This window comes from Rhamphochromis longiceps, linkage group LG3 (assembly GCF_057381845.1).
Source record: "Rhamphochromis longiceps isolate RC_006_pf linkage group LG3, R_longiceps_female_GT1.1, whole genome shotgun sequence".
In the NCBI taxonomy this organism is placed as follows: domain Eukaryota; kingdom Metazoa; phylum Chordata; class Actinopteri; order Cichliformes; family Cichlidae; genus Rhamphochromis; species Rhamphochromis longiceps.
This window is the reverse complement of record NC_140559.1, coordinates 40,539,118-40,559,208: the sequence shown is the minus strand read 5'-3', so window position 1 is coordinate 40,559,208 and position 20,091 is coordinate 40,539,118. Positions and strand designations below refer to the sequence as shown.

General features: G+C 41.4%; 1 protein-coding gene and 1 pseudogene across 2 annotated transcripts in view; one reads left to right on the top strand and one right to left on the bottom strand.

Moving 5' to 3' along the window:
- Positions 1–20,091, top strand: part of LOC146674660 (titin-like) — a 414,653-nt gene that overhangs the window by 159,579 nt on the left and 234,983 nt on the right. The gene's annotated exons all lie outside the window — the stretch shown is intronic.
- LOC146674665 (structural maintenance of chromosomes protein 5-like) lies at positions 8,584–10,285 on the bottom strand (annotated as a pseudogene). Its single transcript, XR_014909539.1, has 5 exons — positions 10,277–10,285; positions 10,144–10,188; positions 10,003–10,059; positions 9,818–9,926; positions 8,584–9,017 (listed from the first exon to the last, which is right to left on the bottom strand). The product of XR_014909539.1 is annotated as a structural maintenance of chromosomes protein 5-like (transcript).

Genomic DNA, 20,091 nt, shown 5'->3' with positions numbered 1-20,091 from the left:
GTTTAACTACAGCCAGCTTGAAGGCCTGTGGTACATAGCCGATTATTAGAGATAGGTTGATCATATTTAAGATCGAAGAATCAATTAATGGCAGGACTTCTTTGAGCAGTTTTGTAGGAATGGGGTCTAAAAGACACGTTGATGGTTTCGAGGAAGTAATTATTGAAGTTAACTCAGAAAGATCAATTAGAGAAAAAGAGTCTAACTTAACATCAATGGTACTAAGAGTAGCTGTAGATAATATTACATCTGTGGGATGATTACTGGTAATTTTTTCTCTAATGATAAAAATTTTATTTGTGAAGAAGTTCATGAAGTCATTACTAGTTAACGTTAAAGGGATTGTTGGCTCAAAAGAGCTCTGACTTTGAGATGAACTAAAGCTGTCAACATAATGGGAAGTAACTGCTCTGACGTTATGCTCAGCAGCCTTTTTACTGTGTATCAGCGTTTTCCCAGTTTTCTTGAGATCTGCCCCATACTTTCATGTAATACCGATTTGTGCCACAAGGTGTCGTGGAGAGTCAATGGGACTTTTTCTCTTATTACATCCATACTAAAAGGTTTTCTACCGAATACTGAGGTACCACATTACTGCTAAACATCTAAAATATATTTTAAAACTGGTGCTCTGCTAGCTATATTGTTTCTGTTGTTTTCATTGTAAATGTTTAAATAAATAAACAGCATGGAAACATTTTCATTCAAACCTTAAAAGTTTATTTTTACACACATCAATCTGTATCTTCTGTTTATAGTATTTGTATTTTTTTTATTACACTGCAGTGCCATTATTGTATGTTCAATAAAGTGAGCTGAAACAAGTCTGTCTGTCTCGCTGTCTGTCTATCATGTTCACTGTGTGCCTGCATGGGTTTCCTCCTGGAGGTCCAGCTTCCTCCCACAGATCAAAGGTGTTTGTTGTAAGTGTGGTTGGTTTTCTGTCTCTCTGTTTAGAGTGTACCCAGTCTCTAGCCCAGTATCAGCTGGGATAGGCTCCAGTCCCCTCTGTGAGCCTGACGTGGAAAAGCAGGTAGTGAATCTGTGACTCTTGCTCCTCTCTTGTGCTGCTTTTGCAGTCTTGATACTTCATGGCGGGTGGCTGTAGCTCAGGTGGCAGAGCAGGTCAGCCACTAATCAGAAGATCGGTGGTTCGATCCCAGGTTACCTCCTGGCTGCATGCCAAATATCCTTGGGCAAGATACTAACCCCATGTTTGCCTACTGGTGGTGGTCAGAGGGCCTGGTGGCGCCTGTGTCCGGCAGCCTCGCCTCTGTCAGTGCGCCCCAGGGCAGCTGTGGCTACAACGTAGCTTGCTATTGCCAGTGTGTGAATGGGTGAATGACTGAATGTAGTGTAAAGCACTTTGGGGTCCTTAGGGACTGAGTAAAGCACTATACAAATGCAGGCCATTTGCCATGCCATGGCAGCACTGCCATCATGTGTCACATTTCAATGTGTGGTCATGTCAGCAGCAGCAGCTTCAGATGAAGAGTTCAAAAGTTTTGTTTGAGCACTTTTATGTTCTGACATGTAGGTGATGTTTGTGTCTTTGAATCATTCTGAAGTCACTGCAAATGGAGAGTGCAGAACACTTTTTGATGAGTGAATGTCAAAACTGCTGAGTAAAACACCGATGGTACTATTTTTTAAAATGGAATATCACACAAAAATAGAGACATGAGCCTACAGAAAAAAACCTTGTCCTGTAATTCTTACATGTGCATAAAACTTTAGTTTCTAACTTTCTCTTCTGCTTCATGGCTTTTTTTGCACTGAAATTGAAGGAGCTCATGATTTCTGGCTGAGCCACATAGAAAAGAGGAAACACAGCCTGTGGTTTGAGCCACAAGTCTTCCTTTCAGCAGTTGCATGATTGATTCATGTTCTAATCAAACTTCACAAAGCACACACAGCCGCTTTTCCAGCTGGTTTGGAGGCAGCCCGCGTGGTCAACGGCTGCAGGGGCAGAACATGGCTGTGATGATGAATTGGTGCTGGTCGGGGGCTTGGTGCTTGTGGGGAGAGTTGGCAGACAGTACCAGGAATAAGATGCTTTAAGTGCATGTGATTATGCATAACATATGTTGACAGATGTTTGATATCTCTCCCTCTGCTGATCTGACTTTTGCACACATTACATATCAGTTTGGTTTCATCTGCAGTAGTGATGTGCAGATCGATCCTGAAATATCGATTCCTCCGATACCAATCATTTATGTTCTAGAATCGATTCTCACATTAAAATATCGATATTTTAGCAATTTAGGGTAAATTTGTAGTTTATCATTAACAGGAACACAGTGGAAAGAAACTATAACATTTGGATTGTCTACATTCAAAGGAACTACTTCCTCTTCCGCCTTTCATAGTCATGTGTGAAACACGGCTGTATAAATGTCTCGCAGCCTCTTGGCGTGCGCACTCACAACAATGGCTGAGCGTAATTGTGCAATATGGTTTTTCAATTTTGTTGTCCGGGTGGAAAATCTGGAAAAATTCGGGAGAATGGTGGCTCCGGGAGATTTTCGGGAGGGGCACTGAAATTCGGTATTCTCCCGGAAAAATCGGGAGGATTGGCATGTATGGTTGTGGCAACATCACTAACATGGTCAAACACCTCAGAGTAAATCATATCACAGAATATAACGAGCGTATGTTGATGCGAACTGAAGAGGAGGACAGGGACAGGTGCTGCTAGGGCGAGACAGACGTCTCTCACGGAGTCCTTTAGTGCTGCAGGCAGGCAAGGTGTTCAAATAGCGCACAACTTCAGTTTTTTTTATTTCTATATGATGAACTCTGCACTATTAAATAATTAGAACAAGTAATCTGATGTCTTGTAATCATTATGATGCTATAATTTGAGATACAATAAATAAAATAAGTTTTTGTACAAAGTATCGGTATCGGATCAGTATCGTCGATACCACCCTGAATATTACTTGGTATCAGATCGGAAAGGAAATCAGTGGTATCGCACATCACTAATCTGCAGCACTGAGTGTAAAATGCTTCCACACAGAACTTGATCAAGTTGTTTTGGCTGGTGGAGGACCAAGAGGTGGCTCAGCAGCAGCAACACTAGCATTGTTTTATCCTTTTAAACCGAACTTTAACGTTACTCTGTAAACAGCCTATTGTCTAAATCCATTCCCCAACCTTTTTTGCGCCATGGACTGGTTTATGTCTGACAATATTTTTACGGACCAGCCTTTAATGTCGGTCATAATGGTGGTACTTCAAGAGGCATATATTTTATGAGGTGGTACTCACTGTGGAATGTTTGAGAACCACTGTTCTAGACATTCCAGGATCCAGGAGTCATAGGCCTTCTGGTAATCAATCCAGGCAGTGCACAGGTAGGGAAACGTAGTCTCACAGTCTCGGCTGACTGCTACGTCTACCAGTAGCTGGTGTTTTGCGCCTCTGGAATTCTTGCCAATTCCTTTCTGTGCCTTGCTCATATATTGACCTATGTACCTTTTCATCTTAGCCGCTATGATGACTGACAGGAGCTTCCATCTAGTGCTGAGGCAGGTTATTGGTCGGTGGTTGGATGGGACTGGTCCCTTCTGGGGGTCCTTGAGAATCAGGACTGTCAGGCTTTCAGTTAACAATTCTGGGTGTTTCTCATCGACTAGCAGCTGGTTCATTTGTACTGCCAGACGCTCATGGAGTACAGTTAGCTTTTTCAGCCAGTGGGTGTGAACCATGTTGGGGCCTGGTGCTGTCCAACTCTTCATATTGGAGACACTGTCTTAGATGTCTGCCACTGTGATTGTTCAGGGAGGTTGCTGTGGTCTGTGTGGTTACTCTTATGGGTTGCGTCCTTCTCCCGTATGCTCTTCCAATATTCCTCAGTCTCCAGCTTTGGGGGTGCTGTTCTCATACTGTTCCCCTGCCACTAAGAGTACACCTTGGCTCCTGCCTTCTATCTCTCTGTTGTACCTCTTCAAGCGGTTGGCCAAGGCTGTAAGTCATTGCTTTATAGTTTCCAAGGCCAACATCTTCATCGCACCTTTCTGCAGCTCCGATAGTTGGCTAACCTCTCTCCATGCTACCTTTATCTTAGCCTCCAATCTCCTTCTCCATGGGGGGTATTGATTCTTGTAGCTGTTCAACTTGTAGCCAAGCCTCTCTAGATCAGCTGGTTAGCCTCGGTAATCAGGCCATAGGTATCGTCCATAGTGCTGCATTCACATCATCTGGTAGACCTTCTGAGGGTACTTCACGTAGTCTTGGTAATTGGCTACGGGGGATCCACGTTTCAATCTTCGCCATGATCCTATCTTTCAGGTCAGTTGCTCTCGCATTAAACGATCCTTCTCCTTTCGCACTTGGGGCTTGGTACCCAATCTTGGGTGGGGTTGATGTAGGGTTGCCAACCATCCCTTAAAAAACGGAATCGTCCCGTATTTAGAAACAAAAGTACAAGTCCCGTATTGAGCTAATAAGGGACGCACTTTGTCCCGTAATACAGTAAGAATCAAAAGTAGTCTATAAATGTTAATGGAATTAACGCTTTGTTTGAAAACATAATTCCCAGCCCCTCTCCTGCTTTGTGACCAATGAGCTGACAGCACACTTATGATAATTCGAGTATGACAATTCAGATTACCGCTCATCTCATTGGTCGAGGAAAGGTCACTTACGGAGAAAATACCGGAAGACAACAGATGACCACAACAAGAAGCATGGCCAACAGGGAAACAAATGCAGACACTGCGGTGCAAGTCTCGGACGACAGTACACCTAAAGCTGGGCAGACACTGTGCGATTTTTTCAGTCACGTTATTCAGCTCCTGCTCAAACTGCACGATTGACTCGCAGGGGTTAGAAGTTGGTAGGTCACGATGCAGGGTCTCACACTATACCGCCCGATGCTCTGATGCGACCTGAGTGCTCACACTGTGCCTCCATAAAATGAAGGTTATAACAGAAAATCTGTCGCTCTCTCTCTTTCACTCACACAGACACACCACCACCATCAACTTTGCTAAATTGCAAATGAAAAACATTGATCAGGCAGCTGTGATTGAGCAGCAATGTAAATCCAACTATTTTCACGGTTGTTGTGGTCGTGATAATTTTGTGGCTGCACAGCCGTGCTGCTCCATCTTTTTCACCGACGTTTACTTGTTTGCGCGTGAGCAGTGTGAGCAGCTGTGGTGACACAGCCGCTTCTCGTTACCCCACGTATACTACACGATGCACGATGAAGGCCAAAATCGGGCCGATCACCAAATCGGTCGCACGACTCAAAAATCGTCTCAAAATGGGCCCAATATCGCACAGTGTAAGCCCAGCATTAGAGCAGCAATGTTTGTTCCCCCCAGAGAAAGAAAAAAAAGGCTGCAAAAGTACAGGGAGGAATGGGAAAAGGAAAACACCTGGCTGGGAAAATGCACGATAACACCTTTAAAGCGCACTGCACTGTGTGCCGGCGCACGTTTTCCATAGGCATGCTTCTAGTGGTGGGCACATGAAGAACATGAGGGGCGTGAAAGCTTGGGGAACCCTTAACCAATTTTTTGTCCACCAGGCCACGGCAGAAGCAGATATGGTATGTAAACACTGGTTTGTTTTTTTTAAACCCTCTGGTTAAGGTTAATATGGGCATGTGCAGTGAGTATCAGCGCTATGTGGCCAGAAGTGTGATAATATAATTTATTTTGTGTAATAAACAAATGCAAGGATAGATGATTACAACAAATAGATCACTAATACATAAAAGTAATACATATTTTAATAATGATGATGAGTTATGATGCGTAATCATGGGAACAAGCGGGTTTACAAACAGGAGCAGCTGATTAGCTTTAGAAAAGCTGAAATAATACCTCAACTGAAGCCAATTGTACTAAATGCACTATATGTGCACTGTTACAAGAATATTTTTCGTTCTATTGTTTTCTATTAATTTATATAATTTTAAGTTAAGCAGGACAGAGTTCTTTTAAAGAAAGATTTACTTATATTCTCAAAATTTAAGCATGACAGGCTTCTGTTTAAGAAAGAGACCTGTTTTACTGTGTTAATGTTGTCATTTTGAGCTAAAAATAAATGGCTAAATGATCATTTGTTTCCCATATGGTCATATCACAAAGAATATGCATCTGCTTAAATCAAATTCAAGTCAAATGGTTAAAAAATAATTTCACACACAAAAAAAAGAGCTACAAAATTCATCACACTGGGAAGGGTGAACTGGGTTGCCCAGCCCTGGCCACGAGGTGTCCCTTATTTATTTTTCAGGGAGTTGGCAACCCTACTTTCTGTGTACTCACTACCTAATTTATAGCCAAAGTATTCACTCACTCCAAGAGCACCTGGCTGCAGCCACTGTGGAGCTCCACAGTAACCGGATACACGTGACCTCCACACTAACCGGAAACACGTGACCTCCACAGTAGCCGGAAACACGTGACCTCCACATTAACCGGAAACACGTAACTTCAGTTAAATCGACTTTGACAGCGAAAACTAAATTGCGTTTTTGTTACTATTGATGCTGCTGAGAAATAAAAATGGTTTTAAGTGTTTTTTTTTTAACACTCTGGGTTTGTTCAAAAAAAATTCACCATCCCCTAAATTGTTTGTGGCCAAAAGTGTACAGTGGTCCCTCGCTATAACGCGGCGCACCTTCCGCGACACTCGCTGTTTCGCTGATTTTTTTTTTCCAGCACATCGTGTTGTGCTTTCTGATTGCTGTAGACCATCTAGTCCAGTGTCTCCTGTACATGAGCGGTCCCTAATAGGCCCACAGACCGGTACCTGTCCGTGAGTCCTTTGGTACCGTTCCGCGAGAGTTGAGGCTCCGGTGTGAAATGTATGGTTGTAGTTGTGTGTCTTATTTTGAAAGAACTATTTACGCGTTACCATAGCGACCAGAGAGCATTAAGAAGTAGAGAGGAGGATGTCACTGTCATTGTTGTTGGCGCACAGCTCAAGTCACGTTTATTATTATATTTACAAAATACCACAGTTTCTTTTTTATTATTTTGTTGTATTTATCCGCGACACCTTAAAGGTCGTTCCCTGAAAATATTGTCTGACATTAAAGCGGTCCGTGGTGCAAAAAAGGTTGGGGACTGCTGCTGTACAGTACAGAATGCGTTTAGCTTGTCGAATTTACATAAATCTTCGATCGCCAGCAGTGTAACTCTGAAGTGCTGTATTGTATGTTTGTAAGTTTTCTCTCAAACAAACACAACAATGCCGACGAAACGTTTTGCACCCTCAAATGCACCTTTTGGTTTCATTCCATAATACTGGACTTATGTTTCTACGAAGGTTTGAACTCTAAGAGTGTTTGAACAAAAGAGAAAAGTGTGAAAATGTTCATGCCTGTCTGAGAAAAGTGTATAAAGCATGTAGTGAGGGGTTTTACAGTCTTAACATCTATAATAATTGTAAAAAATAAAGTTGGCTACTTCATGGATTTCACCTACTGCGGGTTATTTTTAGAACGTAACACCAGCGATAAACAAGGGACTGCTGTATTATTAATAGTAGTCTGGGACATCTAATTGATTAACATCAACATTGATTATTATGCACTGTTATTTTTGTTCAAGGAGAGCAAAAAATATAAAACTCTCTCTCAGCTTGTTTGTTGCCAAAAATGGCCACTTTTTGTGTATGTTCACAAAATGCTATAAAATGTATATTTCTTAAAACATTTATCTACTTTTACTGAAGTGACTCTTTAAAATAGCACCAGTCCTTTTCATCAAAATCAAAATTGTATCTAAATTTTTTACTCTTTATAGCCAGTTAGGTTATATATTACCATTAACTTTTCAGATACAACGGTGATAAAGTCCTAATGTTTTCATGAAACTTCCTTTTTTTCCCAATCTGAGCATCGGGGAAAAGGTTGTCTTGCAATTGTTAAGGTCACTAGTGTGTGCCCCATTTCTTCCAGGATCACTCTCTTTATAGGTTTTAGTGGACTCCTAGTACTGTGAAGTGGTTTCATGGTACAAAGGCATTGTATTCCAAGATCTGGGAGATTGTAGAAATGAACAGTGATGCCCTTCCTATCCTACCATCTTTCCAGAAAAATAAGTGATCTGGAAGCTGTTAGGCTTACTTACAGCAGCAACACTTTCTGCACCTGCATAAACTCCAGGACACATTTAGTAACAGTGTTTGTTGCTGTATGTGCTGCAGCTTTGAATTTTTTAACAATATATATTTTGGGAAACTCAAAGCTCAATAGTCTGTATCAACAGAAATTCACTGCAGCCTATGTAATATTTGATGTGTCATAATTTATTCTACTCGATCTTGCAAATACATATTTGTGTGGCAATGTCATGCACAACACACACAACTATTAGATCCTTAAGATCAAACCCGTGTCATTCTTTTGGTCCACTGCAGTGCAGTAGTCAAAAAAAAGAGAATAAGTGAAGTGGCCACAAATGGCCAGGATAGAGCCCAGAGTGTTAATGTTTAAAATGTATAAAAATATTATTGATTACAATTCTTTACTGTTAATATCAACAATAAGCTTTTTAGTTTGAAATTACAAGTATAAAAAAAATGCTGTTACATTTACATTTAATGCTGTTACACTGTAATCCTTTATTATACGTATGGACATAGAATCAACTGAAAAACATTTTGAAATAAGTTTAATTGGAATTTTGTACTATGCAAAAACAAAACAAAAAACAACAACAACGACATATTAAACAAACAAACAAACAAACACAGCCAGTGCCTTCATTTGTCCATTACATGTCAGACATAGCACTGACCCTTAGTCCCTGCTCATCAGCACATGCTTTCAAAAAGAGCTCCATGTCCTCTGCAAACTGAAAAACAAAGAGGAACAAGTCCCTTGCTCCAGTGTCTTCTTCCTCTGACATGTCTCTTAAGACCCTCTGCTGGTCCCCTTGATTTAAGGACAGATATTTTGGCATTGTTACGTGTCCACGGAAAAGTGCCTTATTTTGGACAACCCACTGCACAGCAGGACGCAGATCTTCAGCAACTGCTGGCTCCTGTGTCAGGCAAATGGGGATAAAAACATAGCTATTGTCATGTCGATGTGTAGGCAGGCAGGAAGAGAGGACCCAAAATGCAGGACTCACTGAGGCGGAAGTAACTCAAAACACACAGCTTTATTGCTGGTAAGAAGCAGAACAGAAAAACACTAACTAAACTGGAAGAACGGAATAACTAGGCAGGTAGGCTGGCTGGCAAACAGAACACACAGAGGGTGAACAGACGTTCACAACGCGACACCGAGTAGGGGAAGACACAGACACTAAATACAAGAGGTGAACGGAGCGAAGAGGAAACAGCTGGGAGACACGGCTGACGCTGATTACACTGACGAGACAGGGAGAGCACAAAGCTGAACGCACTGACAAAGGACACAGACCTACAAAATAAAACAGGAAGCACACGCCAGACAGAGACACAGACTCGTAAACAGGCATAATGACGTCATGGACAGACAGAGGGACATACGGGCAGAGAAGACTAAGCACAGGCAACCTAAACCAAACATGAGGGCAAGATAACAAAACCTAAACCAGGATTAATCATCATCGTCATCATCATCAACATCATCATCAGATAACTAAAGAATCAGAATATAATTATAATCAAAACAGTATCACCAGAGAATAAGAACTAATCCATAATGCAAAAATAAACCAAAAAATAAGAAACTCAAAATGCTGGGTCGACCCGACCCAGGTCCGTGACAGCTATTTCTCTGTTGCAGAACAGTTTTTTAACAGTTATTCAAATGTCACTAACCATGTAATTACACTACTGTTTAAAGTGAATAGACCTGACTGACTTCCTGGAACTTGTGCTTTTTCAGTCTGAAAATGGGCACGTGTTGTCCTTCAAGCACAGCTTTGGCTTCCTCTCTCCCGTGTGCAAATAGCTTGCCAGAGCTTAACAGAAAATTTTGATATTGTTAAGGTGTGTAAACTTTGACACAACATAGAACAGAAGTCAAAATATAAGTACCTCCTGAGATCAAAGTTCTCCATCAACAGCAAGAACCACCAAGTAGGGCATGTCTGACTATAAAATATTAATATGAAACATATTTAACAACTTTCAAAAGATTCAAGACTCCATTGCTGTGAAAGTAAATAGAATACTTACTATAGTATAGTCAAATGAAGCATCCAGTGCCACGTACAGAGCAGACTATTTGGAAGAAAAAATAAAAATGTCATTTTTTTAGAAGCTTAAATTAGCTTCTGTATGAATCTCAAGAAGAGAAGAGAAAAATTACAATCAGCATGAAGATCCCACAGTCAACTCCATAGTCTTGGCTTAGAAAACCCTGTATTACATTGAAAATAAAGGCTCGTTAATAAAATCCCTTAAAAGAAGACTAGTGTAATTCATATTATTCACCATACACTTAAACTAGCACATACCTTCAAGTCAAAGCTCTTTTTTTCTGACCACTGCCCAGGAATGATCTTCACTGCAAGATTCCTTTTTTTTTCAAGACAGTTACATTCACAAGTTAACAGACATCATCATGATGGGTGTGAAATGTTTATTGCTAATAGCACCAACTGTAACTACAGGCCTTAGGAACACGACCTCAACAAAACAGCATAACAAAATGAAAAAGTGCAATCACATGCTCACAGTTGGTCAAAATAAAGCATTTTCAGCTTTAATTTAAGGTTGGCATATTTTATAAACTAATATTTAATGGTGTTTTATGTTAAACTAGAACATTTGAAGACCCTATTTATGTCTGAAACTCATCTAAAGACAGCATCACTGACTTGATCAGAATGTGAAGATGAGAAATAGAATAAAATGTTGAAGCATCATGCTGATATAGTTTATAAAAAAAGCATGTGAGTGTACTGTATGTGTGAACACTCAAGATCAGCAGAACATGATCTGGGATGCACTTAACCTGGAACACTGAACAGGTTCCTGAAAACTACCAGAACAAACCAAAAATGCTTAAAAAATGTGACCTCAAAAGTGTTGGCCACCAAATCCTGCCTTTGTGTATAATGGGTCAAGAAAGAGGATTTCTCTTTTAGGTGGCTTCAGTACCTAAAAGACAGTTAGCCATGACTTCAAATCTGAAAACAATGTCATTGCAAGCGATCACAATCAAAGACTTTTGAAACTGCGTCATAAAAGCTTGAATACATCTCAGACACATAGCGAAATTCTAGCAGTTTGTATGTGTCAAAAAACAAGACTTACACACAACTGGAAATGATCAGGTGTCCAGAGAGGGAGAACTATGATGTCCATCCTCTGAGCATCAGTCTGAAACAGAATTTTATTTTTAAGTATTCTGTATATGAACTCTCACATTTAAAACAACTCTTTAAATTAAAAATAATCAAAAAATCGCCCCTGGATATAATGATTATAAACTGACTGATCAGACCTCATGTTATTATTTAAGATGAACACAGAAATGTCACATCTACTCTTGAGCTTAAAGGTATTGATAAGAAGACTGATTTCAGACAATGTAAGGATATCAAACTTCGATCCCTGGGCTCTCTGTTCTGGTCGTTGTGTCCTTGGGCAAGACACTTCACCTACCGCCTACTGGTGATGGCCAGAGGGGCCGATGGCGTGATATGGCAGCCTCGCTTCTGTCAGTCTGCCCCAGGGCAGCTGTGGCTACAACCGTAGCTTGCCTCCACCAGTGTGTGAATGCGCATTGTAAAGCGCTTTGGGTGCCTTGAAAAGCGCTATATAAATCCAATCCATTATTATTATAAATGATGACAGAGACAGGAGCTCTGACTACAATTATGTGAATCATGAGTCAGGCTCAGGTACAACTCTACAAATATGTCACAAATACTTTCAGAATGAAATAAATCATATTGTTTTTTGGAAAAGAGAGTTTATTACAGAGAAATGGCTCTTTCCAAAATAAAAGCTATACTATACGCTTCTTCTGGGCTATATTCTCAGCAGCATATTAAACATATCAGGTCCCCATAAGGTAGAATCATGTGCTAACGGCTGTCGAAATGACTCGGGTAAAGTTTGTAGCATGCCTGCTTACTTTACTTTCTGTCTCTCACAGATATTTTTTTTTAATCTAATGATAGACTGAGCCACTAAGAAAAGAGGAAATGCAGCCTGTGGTTTCCGCCTGAAGTTTCCCTTGTTATAAATGTCTTGTTTCATTTTATCAACACATAGCAGAGAGTTAACAAGGAATCCATAAAAAGAGCACATGTAAATGTTCACTTTAATTTCTGTCTGCATGGCAGACATAGCGCTGTTTTACAGACAACTGACATTGTCTGCCAAAAATGAGAATTTTGGTCATTGCTATCTTAGTTTTTGAAGCCAATTTTGGACCTCAGTGGCAAACTGAGCTACACTGCATGCTCACATGGAACATTTCAGTGAGGAGGTGTCCCCACCAGTGTTGGGACTAACGCGTTATTAAGTAACGCGTTACAGTAACTACGTTATTATTGTGGTAACGAGCACGGTAACTAGTTATTATGCCAAAACCAGGAACGCGTTACTCGTTACTGGGATTTAGATAGGCTCGTTATTCGTTACTTCGTGTGGTGGCTATCGCGGAGCTTCCACAGATTCAATAACATTAGCAAGTGGTGAAAGCCAGCAGGTGGATGAAGGAAAGGGGACGCAGAAGGAAAAGAGACCCGAGGCGGCCGCCGGTCCAAGTGTGAACTGAACTTCAGGTAAGAAGTTATGACCTGCAGTCTATCTGAGTCAGATATAAACCAAGTTTAGGTGGAGTTTATTTTCGTTGTGCTGACTTTTTCGTACTGCGTGCTAGCTAGCATGACGGAGTTTCTATACAGCTGGGTGGGTGCTATGTTACTGATGTTGAACTTTATTTTGTTCATAAGGTTAATTATTAGAGTTGCCAACCGTCCTGTACAAACGGAATCGTCTCGTATTCAGAGAAAATATTACGCGTTTCGTTTTGAGGTGAAAAGGAACAGTTTGTCCCGGACTTCAGCTGCAACAAAAAAGACACAAAGCTGGAGTTATTCTGTGTTTACGCTGCACAGCTGCCTCTTCTTCTCTCATCCTCTCCCCCTCCCTCTCCTGTTTCTACTTCAATCACAAAACTGATCAATGATCAGCTGATCGGCTTTTCTCTCTTGTTTATTTATCGCCCACTTTGCGCCAGAAAGAGGAAACCAGCGGATGTCGCGCTAAACAACAGCAGCACGTTTAAGCTTGATCAGCTGATGTTAGAATTTATTTAATATTAATTTCTAGTATCAGCTGATGTTTGTTGGAGCCACAGCTGTAAACCTGCTGGTCATGATATGGTTTGGTTATGTGATGAGAGGGAAACATGAATATGAAACCAGGAGATGTCCTTACTGAATCATCACAGCCGAACAGGTGATGGAGAAACATGTTTACCTTTTAGGTGACATGAATGAGTTGAAGGGAAGTTATGAACTGTTTCTGAGAGACAAATAACACCAGGATCCTTTTCTAAGTAGCTGACAGCTGGTAACTGTGCAGGGGCGGATCTAGCAAAGTGTTGCCAGGGGTCCATGTAGGGCATTAAAAGGGAGAGGTGGGCACAAAGAAATACTTTTCTATCTTATTCTCATTTAAAATGTCTAGCTTTTAAAAAAATAATTATCTGAGTCTTACAACAAACAAGGCTAGAATCATGCGGCGGTCAACGACGGTCCAGGCGTGGGATTTCTCTTGTGGAAATGTACACATTATTTTTTTCCTTTCTATTGGTAGGTGGCACAGTGCACTTCTGGCAATAAGCAAGCTAGAAGACTGGCAAAGTTATGGAAGCAACACATTAATAAGAGAATTCTGAGTAAAACCAAAGTTACTTTCCCTAGTAACTAGTTACTCTGAAAGTAACGAGTAACTTGAAGTAACTGAGTTACTTTTGATAGAAGTAACTAGTAATGTAACTAAGTTACTAATTTAAAGTAACTTACCCAACACTGGTCCCCACCCTGACAGGATTTATTGTGGGGACTAACTTCAGCACTTTATTGTCCTTAAACACGATGCTGCATTCGATAACACTTGAAATCAGGAATATATTTACTGGTGTCATAAATCAGTTGAAAATCTGGCTTTTTTTTCCTTGTACCAATAAATAAAATCAATGTAGATTTAAATAAGACCATCATTATTATTCCATTAGAACTTTATGGTAAATGGTCTGTATTTGTTTTGTTTTTTTTGTTTTATTGTCTAATTATTGTCTAAAGGCAAAGAAAGATGCCCAACGGATTTACTTTACCAAATTGACCATCCCAGCCTTGCCGTAATGGTCCATTTGATTCACCTTTTATTGTTTATTTTATTTTCACTTGCTGAATACGGGACAGACTTGACTGGAGGAAAGAAGGGGAGAAAGAAAGAGGGAAAGAGAAACAGCTGAGAAGAGGGACGGGGGAGAAGGGCAAAAAACAAAAACCAACAGAATGGGCAGGAAAAAAAAGAAAAAAAAATGCATATATCGATCACCTGGATCACCTGTTGAGAAAGAAAAAAGAAAACAAGCAGAAGAGAACAAGAGTAATAGAATAAACAACATCACAATGATATATGGGAATATGACAGTAAATACTAAATATTAAACATTATTGTGCAGCACATAAGATCAACAGAACACAGTGTGCTTTGAGGTAGGAGCCAAAAGGGGTGTAGTTTGTGGGTGTGATCACCCGTGTGTACACCTGTGAGCATGGACGCGCTTGTTTTTTTAAAAGGTTCCTTCATGTAATGATCTGCTAGAGGGTGTGGGGGGGCCACAGCCCCGTCCTCCAGGGCATGAAGCAGGTATGGAGGAGATCAAAACTCCAGACATCCAGAGGCCCCCAGAACACAAGAGACCAAGGAAGACTAACAGAGGGGCAGCCGCGCCACTGTCCCAGAAAGAGCTGAGGAGAGTCCCAGATGAGGGTTCACCCAGCAGCCGCGGAGCAGAAGCCAGGGGGAGTTGCAGTGACGCGCCCGTGAGCTCCGCCGGCAGCCAGCTGTGCCTGAGTGACCGAGCCTCAGGCCGAGAGGCCGGGGGCACCCCACCTCCGAAGTGGCCCGAGCGAGCCCCAGGCTCCAGGCCCCAATAAGCGGCCGCCAAGGAGTGAGCCGGCGTGTACCTGGACGCCCATCCCCAGACACAAAGAACCACCAACGCACCGATGTCTGAGGGAGTCCGCCACTGGCAGGGGAAGTGGTGGTGGGGGGAGATAGGCCTCCAAACCTTGGAGGGCCTGAGATGTCCCCAGAGAGGTGGCGTCTGATACCCAACCTGACATATAGACACAGACATACAGGCACACACAGATACAAACATCCATTCCCACCCTCATGCTCTCATATTGTCTGTATTTGTATAGCGCTTTACTTGGTCCTAAGGACCCCAAAGCGCTTTACACTATACACAATCATCCACCCATTCACACACACATTCACACAGGACTGTTAACACAATGTAAAACTATTGCTTGGTTGTATCAAGTTTGTATTATTATTTTATATGAAGTTGAATGAAGTTCATGTTAACTGTGTGTAATGAGGACCTTGGTTATAGTTTCACAGAAAGTCTCACTTCTCAGTAAAGACACATGATTGGTGGAAAATACTGTGTGAATAATTCTAATATTTAGTTCTGGCGTGAATGCTGTGGTTACGGCAATGATTGATTGAAAGGCTTTTTAAATTTCCTCAGTATGGATTCAGTTTATAAAATTACTATGGCAACAGGTTTAAGGAATATGTGTTATAACACCATTAGAATTGTTTACTAATAAGTTACTATACCTGGCCTCTGTTTCAGGGCTTCTACAACAAGTTCACAAAATCTACAAACTATAATAAAGCTGCAAACAATGAACAAGTAATCCAAAGCAGACTGGTGTCAGACACTGTGACTGAGGACAAAGAGGAACTGAAGCTTGAAGCTCAGTTAGGTTTTGCTTGTAAAGACTGTCTCTAAATTCAGCCAAATGCTGAACAGTCTTAACAAAGATGAGCTGAAATTTCTCTTCAGCCTGATGACTTTTTTCCTACGGTTACTTTATAACCTTATTTCTCCAATCGAGAAAATCTCTCTCCACACATGGAATGTTACATATTCTATGTGGACGGAATCACCCGTACATGAGGCAGGGTTTTGAAATTCTTTAATACACTCTGGTTTACAAGGTCACACCTCACGGCTTAGTTTGATAGGAACATGTCTCCAAAAGCCCTTGGAGCTGGAGAGATAATCTCTCACTCAGAAAACCAAGGTTTTTGTGGGCCTTTTTTAGCTTTATTGTACAGAGCAGTGAAGAATGACAGGGGAGAGAAAAAGGCGAAGACATGTGGCAAAAGACCATGGGTTGGACTCAACCCAGGCCATCCGCTCTACGCAATGCAGTAAATGGTTGCCATCTCAGTGAGCTAATCCGGCGCCCGAAAACCAAGGTCACAAAGTATTTTTACGTTCTCTATCACATCGAGCCTATGTCTCCACTCTGGTATATGTGCATGGGGTAACTCTCCCCGTGAACAGATGGTGCAGTCCAATACTTAAGGACATTACATACACACTAGATCAGGGCCCTGCCAGATGCGAAGGCCAACCCCTGAGAGCAGAGGGGCTATCTGTCTGCAAGATACAAGACTGACACCTAAGAGTCCTTCAAGATGCAGGGACCAACTGTAATAGAGAAGACACTTTGTTCAGCCTGCAAAACGCCAGGCTGACTGTGGAGATGATGCCTTGTTTGCTGTTGCTGAGATCCACCCAGCACCCACTCTCAAAGGAGGGGCTGGCTGCTACATATTGGTGTCAAGACTGTAGAATCTGGAATCACACCACTGCACAAATGAGGCCCCTGCAAAATAAAAAAAGTATTAATCCAGAGAGAAATCGAGAATACTGTATGCTTATTTCTTGATGAATTAAAAACATTTAAAACACTAAAATCCAATAAATTCAGACCTGCAATGATTGTGTTTAATTTAAGAAGAAGCAGTAAGTAATAAAAGATCAAAGTACAAACATGACAATATGTTGTTATATATGTTTTTCTTCTTCAGAACAGGCTTTAATGTCTAAATTTGTGCAGAAGACTGGTGGTGGTTACCACCTGCTCTACCACATCTATTGATAGTTCAGGTCACCTACAAAAGAGGAAATGCAGCCTGTGGTTTCAGTCTGAGATCTTCTGTTCAGCAGATGTCTTGTTTTATGTTATCAGCTCACAGCAGATAGTTAACGAGGAATTAAGACACATGTAACAGTGATAATTATTACTGCTATTCTAGCACAGACAAAAATGTGCCTTGCATACAAAGGCCGAAGTGCAATTCACACTGTGGTATCTAAGTATACTTGTCACAGTGTGAAAACAGGTAAAAGTGGAGTCATCGTGGTGATCACATACTAAAGAGAAAACAATGTATGTGTGCATCAAGAGAAACTGAGAAGCTTGTTTCTCATGCTGAAAAGCAGCTGCCTTTAAAAGTCTCTGTATGTACAAGCTGTAGCTGTTCATCCATCCATCCATCCATTCTCTTAGAATTATCCTTGTCAGGGTTGAGTGGGTTCTTTCCATGTAGATGTTCATAATTGTGTAAATTAAATTAAATACGCTATATTTTCATCTTGCTGATATGATTTTCTTCTTATTGAAACTCCAAAACAAGCCAGTCCATCTTCCCATATTAACAACATATAAGACATAACTCTAAAGTATAATCAGGTTTGTAACCTGTCAGTAAAGTAAAAAGTTGTAGGCAGTCCTGTGAAAATGGTCAGATACAAGGAAGGTACTGAAAATGAGGGAAATTTTTTGTAATCCTTGAGGAAATTATGTGGTCACAGTTGCTCCACGACAGTGAGAACAGTAACTGACTAAATTAAATAATACAATATATTACAAAGTTACAAAATATAAGAAATAGCTTTAACATGTGCAAATAATTCAATTATAAATATCCCAGAATAAGGCAAATAAATAGAATAGAAAAGAATAGAATAGTATAAACCTTTATTAGCCCACAAATTAGAAAATTGGGTGTCACACAGCTCTTATAGCGAGAGGAATATAAACTATAGAAGGAAGACACAAAGTGGTCCTATGTATATAAGCAAATGAAATTCATATGTACAGAAATTGTACAGAGATTTGTACACAAGTGTGAATGTGTGAATGTTTCTGGTGAAATATACATTGAACAAATAAGCTGTAAGTGAGTACGTGCAATTAAAAACATGTGATATATCAGTTAACCAGGTGATGAGTAGGATAACCATGTTAAACTGTTATAGAGTCTGACAGCTGCTGGTAAGATTGTATTATTATCCAGTTTGTTATTGAGGTGAACACTAGGGATGTGTCGGTCGCGAATGAAATGGCTCTTAGAGCCGGATCTTTGACGTGAACGTCAAAGATTCTTTCTCTCACCCTCTCTCTCGCTCTTTTTTTCCCGCTTCACTCCGCACGTGAGCCTTGTGCTTTACGCACAGGGGGGAGGGGCGGTAGTTACACTCAGTAGCACATATGTCTGTGAAGGTTCTCAGTCATCCAGGTCATCGTAGTCTAAGGAGCTTGGAAAGAAAAGCGTCTGGACTTCTTTAAGTTGCTTGAAGACGTTTCACCTCTCATCCAAGAAGCTTCTTCAGTTCTAAGGTCAAATGGTGGAGAGTCCCAGATATAAACCTAGTGGGAGTATCCCCCCACAGAGGGACAAAAGGACCCCCTGATGATCCTCTAATCGCCTGAGCCAAGGTGTGAAATTGGGTGTGGGTCCCAATCAGCCAGAGTTTTGGGTGAGTTCATTGTGAAACCTGGCCCCACCTTATCATGCGAATTCCTGAGATCAGATGGCCCAGGATGTGAGTGGGCGTTAAGGCGTCTGGGGAGGGATCTCAAAACTGGATTATAGATGGCAGAGAGTTGGTGTCGTAAACCACCGCCTCTGTTCAAAGATGGTCGCTCACAGTGGACATAGATGGCTTCTTTCACTCCTCTTTCAAACCATCTGTCCTCTCTGTCCAAAATGTGAACATTGGCATCCTCGAAAGAGTGTCCTTTATCCTTAAGATGCAGATGGACTGCTGAGTCTTGTCCTGTGGAGGTGGCTCTTCTGTGTTGTGCCATGCGCTTGTGAAGTGGCTGTTTGGTCTCTCCAATGTAGAGGTCTGGGCATTCCTCGCTGCACTGTACAGCATACACCACATTGTTAAGTCTGTGTTTTGGCGTTTTGTCTTTCGGGTGAACCAGTTTTTGTCTGAGCGTGTTGCTGGGTCTGAAATGCACCGGGATGTCATGCTTGGAGAAAACCCTCCTGAGTTTTTCTGATACACCGGCTACATAGGGGATGACAATGTTGTTGCGTCTGTCCTTCTTATCCTCCCTCGCTGGTGTCTGGTCTTCTTTTCTGTGCCTCTTTGCTGACTTTAAGAATGCCCATTTAGGATAGCCGCACGTTTTGAGTGCGTCCTTTACATGTGTGTGTTCCTTCTTTTTTCCTTCAGGCTTAGAGGGAACATGTTCTGCCCGGTGGTGTAGGGTCCTAAGTAGCACAGGAACAGAGCAGGAGGGAAAGAGAGAGAAAGAGAGCCAGGGACAGCAACGTCGCATTAGTACGGAGCCCCGCAGGGGACATGGGAGAAAAAAAAATTAAGACGGACTTTTGCGAGATCTCGCAAAACAAACTCGGGATCTCGCAAAACTTTTAGCCGCATTCTTCGCATTCTTAGCCGCATTCTTCGAAGCCGACCGGGAGGTCGAGGCACGATGTGCCAGGAAAGCGGTGTTCCTCCCGGCTGTAGTAGGTCTGCGGCTAAAACTTTTGCGAAATCTCGCAAAAGTTTTGCGAGATCCCGAGTTTGTTTTGCGAGATCTTGCAAAACTTTTGCGAGATCCCGAGATAGTTTTGCGAAATCTCGCAAAAGTCCGTCTTAATTTTTTTTTCTCCCATGTCCCCTGCGGGGCTCCGTACATTAGAAAGGTATAGTAATCATCCACAACTATTTTCAGTTGTAGATGATAAAGGATTCAGAAAGTTTATACATGCAGGTTCATATGACAGAGAATATGCATGTTCTTTTTGTTTTCATATTTT